Source organism: Saccostrea cucullata, unplaced genomic scaffold (assembly GCF_032062105.1).
Source record: "Saccostrea cucullata isolate Sc308-1 unplaced genomic scaffold, CSIRO_AGI_Scuc_v1 ctg489, whole genome shotgun sequence".
Taxonomy (NCBI): domain Eukaryota; kingdom Metazoa; phylum Mollusca; class Bivalvia; order Ostreida; family Ostreidae; genus Saccostrea; species Saccostrea cuccullata.
Window position 1 is genome coordinate 211,883 of NW_026935196.1, and position 7,751 is coordinate 219,633.

Sequence of the window (7,751 nt, forward strand, 5' to 3'; positions counted from 1 at the left end):
TCAGTCGAGAAATATAAATCCCACGTACAGATGATAAGAGTATATTGCTGCATGAGTAAGATAAGTTGACAAAAAGTTAAAAAGTTTGAAAAGTTTATCATAAAGCTTGCCATTATCGTCTTTTTTCTGGTAATATTTTCAAATATGAAACAGATGTGTCAGACTTGAAAAATTCATTGTTAATTGACAATACGTCGTCGATATTTCTAAATGTTGAGTTGTAGGTTAGAGCAAGTGTTTTCTCCTTTTACATATTAAATATTGAACAAATTCTATTTTATAAGAACATAAAAATTAGGTCTGCTATTAAAACGGGGTGCGATTGGTACCAATCGGAATTTAAATGGGTTGTTGGAAGACCAGGTTTCCAAAAAAAAAAAAAAACCCACACAAACCAGTAGATATTGTCAATCAGAAACAAAGAAGCATATTATTCTAGACATTTCTCCCTCACTGCTGTTAATATTCTAATGAAGAGTAAAGAAAGAGGCTTGATTGAACATTTCCAGGAACCCGCTTTGTAGCAATGTTTGTAAGGATTTTTATGAAGTTTCGAAATCCAATATACTTAGATATATGGTAATTCAAATTCATTTTTGTTTTATTGAAGACATTAAAAATTATAAAACTGACATATGATTTTGATGGAAAAAAAAAACAATTTGTAGGTGTTTAATTATATATAATTGGTACAAATAATATTTGTTTTTTGTTTGACAAAATTTTTTATTTGATTTTTACTTGTTTTCTTCTTAATTTTGGATTTTATATAGACATTAATTTAAAAATTGATATCCATCCAAACTGATGAACTAACAATCTTACCAGGGATAAATGTGTTGTGTAAATAATGTTTATATCTAATTACAAGAAAGTACAAAAAATTATGACAATAATGTGCCTCATAAGGAATATAATTAACTCTTTGATGTTATTTAGAAAATATAAATGAATAACGCTTCCATTGACAATTTTTAGCTATGACAATTAATTACCAATGATAATAAAGATATAAGAAAAGCTAATATAATCCAACCCAAATAGTTAAGCAGCTGATGCATTCATTTTGAAAAAGAGCCCATTGAAATATTGGACATTTTCTCAATCAATGATTTAATTCATAGACCTCTGATCTTTTATATGATAAATACACTTTTCACATCTTATAAGGAGGACTCAGATTGTCGATTCAAGATCCAAAAATATCAAACTATTAAAACTTTTGAAGAAGTGCTCTTTGTATTTTACATTCAGAATTCTAGTTATTCTCTTTTACTTAATAAGGAAATGATATAAAAGATCTTTTAAATAAAGACATGTGCGGAAAATTGATTGCTAGAATGAAACATATGGAGATAACGAACAGTATTCCAGATCAAAAGTCCATTAAACAATACAAAACAGTAGCAGAGCAAACACAAACCTCCAAAACATCAGAGGTAGGATCAGGTGCCATGGAGGAGAGAGCATACCCTGCTGACCGGTCAAACCCAGCGTGCCCTCCTTAATTGTCATGATCAGGAAAAAACGGGAAAATAAGTCGCCAACTCAGTGTATAAATAATGGACTGACAACTAGTATGAAAAACGTCAGTCAGCATTTGACTCAATGACAAATTGTATTTGCAGACAAGGTCACTGTATCGACCACAGAACTTACGAAATGATGACTTTCAACGAGACTTCTGATATTCTTGTTTCATCAACTTGTTTGTCAACAATTTACCTCTTTTAGAAATTGTTCATACGAAGAGCATGCTCTTGCGTATCGAATCAACTGAGATATATAAACTCCTTATGCAGGTGATGAATGTATATTGCTGCATAAGTAACGGAAGTTGGCGATAGAAAAGTTAAAGGTCATCACGTTTATCATAGAGCTTGGTTGTTAGATGACCATTAATGTCTTTTTCAAGAAAAATATCCAAGTATGAAACAGATGTGTCAGACTCTGTGGTATCTTTTATCTCCAGCTCCCCAGGATATATCGTATAAATGAAACCAGATTTTAAATCCAAACACAGAATACTAGTATTCTAAGTTTAAATTTAAATTCGGATATCAATTTATCTAATTAGTATTCGCATACGTTTGCAGAAATCCCATTATTTCCTTAATTTATATATATTCTACGCATGGTGATAGTTATAGATAACTATGAAAGTACTCAATATGTTTATAAATTTTTATCTGTAATGACTTCATTATTGCAAACGTGTGACATATTCTATATGTCTCTAAATTTCAATCAATTCTAAAACAAGCTACAATTTATTTCCCGTTTCCCCAATAAAGAAATCTTCTTTGCTTATTCGGTATCTACATTATGTTTGACTGTCCAGTGTAATTTTTAATCCTTGACAGTTTGACCCAGGCTATAAACTGTTATCAGCGTGTTTGTGATCCAGATTTACTCGTATCTCGCACAATGTCTACATACATACCTCGGTGGTAGGGATATGTCTATATTAAGCAGACAATTAGCAGCTGACAGAAGCGTATGACAGATAAATGTACCGTTTATAGCGGTTCGGCGTGTTACAGTTGGTACAATATTACTGTAGACGAGCAAGCATTCCAGGAATCGGACAGAGTCGTCGGGGAGGGTTCATTTGAGAAAGTTGTGTTTTTTCATCATTAGGAATGGAGGGATATAAGATCAAAAGTGGTTAGGATGATATAACGTGTCGGAATAGACTAATGATGGGGGAACTGTTCAGCAGGGAGGTTTACACAGTGTGGGGGTTTCGTAGGATTGTAACGTATACGTAGTTGATGTGTTACCAATGAGGAATTAACTTTTTAGATAGAAGAAGAAGAATAAGCAGAATACTTTTAAATATGCCCATAACTACCCTTTATAAAATTTAATTAGGAATAATACTCTTAAGTTTTGGGGTAAATTTAAACTAAAATAAATAACGGACATATAATCAGCAAATTATACATAAAAACAATTAAAGGCAAAATGAATAAATTTCTATAGCTCAACATGTGTCTTTTGATACTGGCTAAATGCCTCTCAGACTTATACTTATAATGTTTATTTGAGCATCAAATATCTAAATTAATAATTAGTACTGCATTAATATTTATAACAACAATCTTTTCCCCCTTTTAGTATCATCTACTTAAATGTTTTTTTTATGTATTTCCACCACGACTCTCCTAAAACAATATTATAGGCCACAACAATTTCACTCCAACTTGTAGTTGCCAGAATTTTAAGATTATTTGGTGTGTTCTTTAGTTTAGCTTTCATTTTAGATCCAACGTCAGTCAGGAATACAACAGATTTGTTAAATAACTTTCTAGATATTTTTCTCTCCTTAATCCACAACAAATTGAAGAAAATGCTTCATACTATTATAGTTAAAAATCATTTATATCAACAAATACATATTCTCTTATACATTTTAAGAAAATACAAAATAATTTTCACAACTAAAAATTTAAGATATATGTATTGTTTTACAAAAAAAAAGCAAATAATTGAGGACAAGAGAATGTAAAAAAAATATACCCTAATGATAAAAAAAAACCCCACAATAATCTGCTTTATAAAATTTGATCAAAATATGTGTTCTAATATATATTTATAAAAAAAATTAACAGAAAAATTTGCAAACGTCAGAAGTGCCAAAAAATTAGGTAAAAAGGATCACCTTAATTTTTTCCTTCGTTTTTTTTTCTTTTTTAAGAAAACTTACTAGAGAATCTAAAACAACTTTTTTGATTTGGGGTTAAAATTTAAAATTTCGACTTAACTTTAAAAAAAAGACGGAAATTCATTGCATCATATCTCTTCATATTTCAGATAATAAAAGTTAAATAATTTTTAAAAGGTCACAAGAGAGGTTAAGATTTAATTATTTATATCCCTAACAAAATCTGAAAGATCAAAAAGAAAGACAAGTAAAATTTCTTGTGATTATGTATTTTAGGAATTTTTTTAGAATCTGGTATTTTCATTTTCATTTTTCAGTTTTCGAATGGATATTAAACACTAAAAATTCTAAATATTTTAAATGCTTTTTGGTCAATTTAAATGCCGCTTAATTAGATATATTAACTAGAACGTAAAATCAATTTGAGGATAAAATTGAAAAAGGGGTCCATGGATCATATCGCTCACCCAAGCATTTTCAATAAAGAATACACATAGTCAGATTAGTATTACATGTAAAATGTTTTAATAAATTTTTAAATGAGCCCTACCTACCCTAACCATAACTGATGTTTTAAACAAAATTGCTTCTATATTAAACTGCAACAAAACTAATATTGGCTCTGCTATTTCTGAGATAATTTCTAAATATCTGTTCTTCTATATTCCTATGTATGACATTAATATCCTTCTGTGTATCTTATGTAATTACTTTAATTACCTTACGATAAACGTATATGACTTAAACTTTTCAATCGTCAACTTCCCTTACTTATGCAGCAGTATAACTCCATCACATGCACACGGAGTTTATATCTATATCAACTGATTCGAGACGCAAGAGCATGCTCTACATTTGAACAATTTCTAAAATGAAGTAGATTATTGACATACAAATTACTGAAACATGAATATCAGCAGTCTCACTGAATTGTCGACATATTTTCTGTTATTACCTGATATGACAGGGAGCACACGAGTGGGTGTGAACGGTCGACAGGGGATGCTCAATCATCCATGGCACCTGATCCAACTGATTTTTAAGGTCTGATTTTGCTCTGCTCGAATATGTCGTTTCTTTACGTCTCTGCCATTGACAATTTATTTAATACATACATGTAACCCAGTGTATAGAAGTCAATAAGTTTTTTTCCACTATTTGTATTAAATCTTGTTGTCAAATTAATTTATATCTCATAATCAATAAATGTTTCGCAAAATCTTAATAAAAAGTTATCTAAGACATCTGTTAAAATCTTCGAGCATACTACACCTTGGATTATGGAAGCTCTAAACACTGCATACTTTAAAGTTCTAATTGTTGGGTAGTTTTATGCTGTTTAAGAGTGATCTGTCCTTAGAAGTGTCAGATAGTAAAAATAATTATTTACAGTTAATTGCACAATTTGTAATGGACTAAAATATGCTTAGCATTATATTAGACAAAGAATGGGTAATTGAATTCATTACTTCCATTATTTCCCCAATGTAAGTAAACACCAGTGTTTCTGTTCATGCATAGTCCATTGTCTTTGAACATTTCCCTGTAGAATTACGGCATGTACTCTATGTTGAAAATGAATCAGATAGTCTCAATATGCACATCTTTATATGATATATTTTTCTCCAAGTCCAAAAGACACTTTTTGTTATTGTTTAGATCTTCCTTAAAATTGTATGATATGTATACGTACCACATACTGGAATTACTTTTTAGCAGCTATCTCTTGTGAGCAAAACCATGGAGCCAAAAAGGGTTATCTCTCTTGAAGAGAAAGATATCAGTTTTAGTTCGTGAAATGGGGAGTTAAAATTCTACTGATCCTAAAGGACGTCATATCTTGAGTAACTTGTTTATATGTAACTCGTAAATAATCGTATTGTATTACATTTATTTAATATTAATTTTGTAGGGATTCTTTCGTCGCATTATGAGTTAATGTAAATGTGTTGTTTCACTTTGGCCTTTCCTCATTAGACAAATTGTCTTCACCATATTCGCACTAAATTATTTTTGGTTCCCTTGAATTTTTAAAAAGACATAAGCAAGTCCATACTTGGATACTTGGATAATTATAAATGTTGGCCAGCGAAGATTTTTTACGTCACCGGATTTTAGCAGAAAAAAATATTCTGATTCAAAGTGTTTAGACCCGTCATATTTAACCCAAAATCTGGCATACTGTAATGGAAATTGAGTTCTGTGGCTAATTGAAAGATAGGTTTTCATTTTGTCAGAATAGATTAATAGATAAATATATATCAAAGAATCGTGACAGAAATAAAAGTTATAAGCAGACCATCCATTCTTTACTTTTCACTAAATCGGAAGTTAGAAAAGAATTAGATAACTACATACATGAACATAATCGAAGGATATGGAGATAACGAACAGTATTCAAACTCAAAGTCCATAAAGCAATACAAAATAAAAGCAGAGCAAACACGGACCTCCAAAACATCAGAGATGGGATCAGGTGCCACGGAGGAGTGAGCATCCCCTGCTGACCGTCACACCCATGTTGGTTCCAGTAGACAAAACTTGTAACAATATCGTCTTTGTATGTAAGACCTTTTTCTTATACCCCCACTTGATAAGTTGGAGGGTATATAGTAATCGGGGTGTCTGTCTGTCCGTCTGTATGTCCGTCAAAGGGTCGAGCCTTGTATTCAACATCTACCATGTTTTAAGTTAAAAGATTGAGGAGCAATATGAAAACCATCTATCCTTCTGTATTAAATAATCCAGAAGTGACAAAAGAATTAGATATAGATTACATGATCAGTAGGTACTGGTCCCTGCTGACAAAGCAGGTAACAACATTGTCTTCGTTTGTAAGGCTCATTATACATGTTATATAAATTGTATTTTAGAAGAACTTGGATTTAATTCTAGAAGCGGTAATCCAACTTATATTCATAGTTCCCTTACTAAGGAAAAAATTCTTCAAATTCATATGTCATTTTTTAATATTTTGAATATATATTCCAAAGAACCAACCATATCTATATTGGATTCCGAAACTTCATAAAAAAATCCTTACAAATATACATAGCGGGTTCCAGTAAATGTTCAACCAAGCTTCTTTCTTTACTCCTCAATAAGTAATTAAATGTAGTGAAGAAGAAATTTCAGGAGTACTTTGCAACAGCATATTCAAGAAGTGGTGTAAATCAGGTGTGGATACTTGAAAATTCCAAGGAACTTTTGGACAATTTAAAATCACAAGATTTTACCAAAATCAAAAGCTTTACTTTTCAACATTATACACAACCATTCCCCACGATAAATGTAAGTCCATGCTTTTTTATTTCATTGACAGCTGCTTTTCCAATAAAAATTTCCAATTTTCCAATTCAAATAAACAATTTGAAATCACAAGATTTTACCAAAATCAAAAGCTTTAAAACTTTGACTTTTCAACATTATACACAACCATTCCCCACGATAAATTTAAGTCCAGGCTTTTTGATTTCATTGACAGCTGCTTTTCCAATAAAAATGGAACTCGTAAATTTACTTATCTTGTCATCGGTCATTTGCAAAATTATTTTGTTAAAACACCTTCTGATTGCGCACACATGTACTCTGAAGTTGACATCAAAAAGATGCTTGAGTTTCTGATAGACAATATCTATGTTGTTTTTGGAGACCAGGTCTTCCAATGAAACATTTGGAGAAAACAAACAGTATTCAAGATCAAAAGTACATAAAACAATACAAAAGAGGAGCAGAGCAAACACAGACCTCCAAAACATCAGAGGCGGGATCGTGTGCCATGGTGGAGTGAGCATCCCCTGCCGACCGGTCACACTCGCCATGTGCTCCTTGTCATGATTGGGAAATAACGGGAAAATCCGTCGTCATTTCAGTGTATAAAAATATAATATGATTGACTAACAATTATTATGAAAAAGACATTAATGGTAATCTAAAATTCAAGCTCTTTGATAAATGTGATGGCTTTAACTTTTCTATCAACATTCCTTACTTATGTAGCAATATACCTTCATCACCTGCATACGGAGTTTATGTATCTCAGTTGATTCGATACGCAAAAGCATGCTCTACGTATGAACAATTT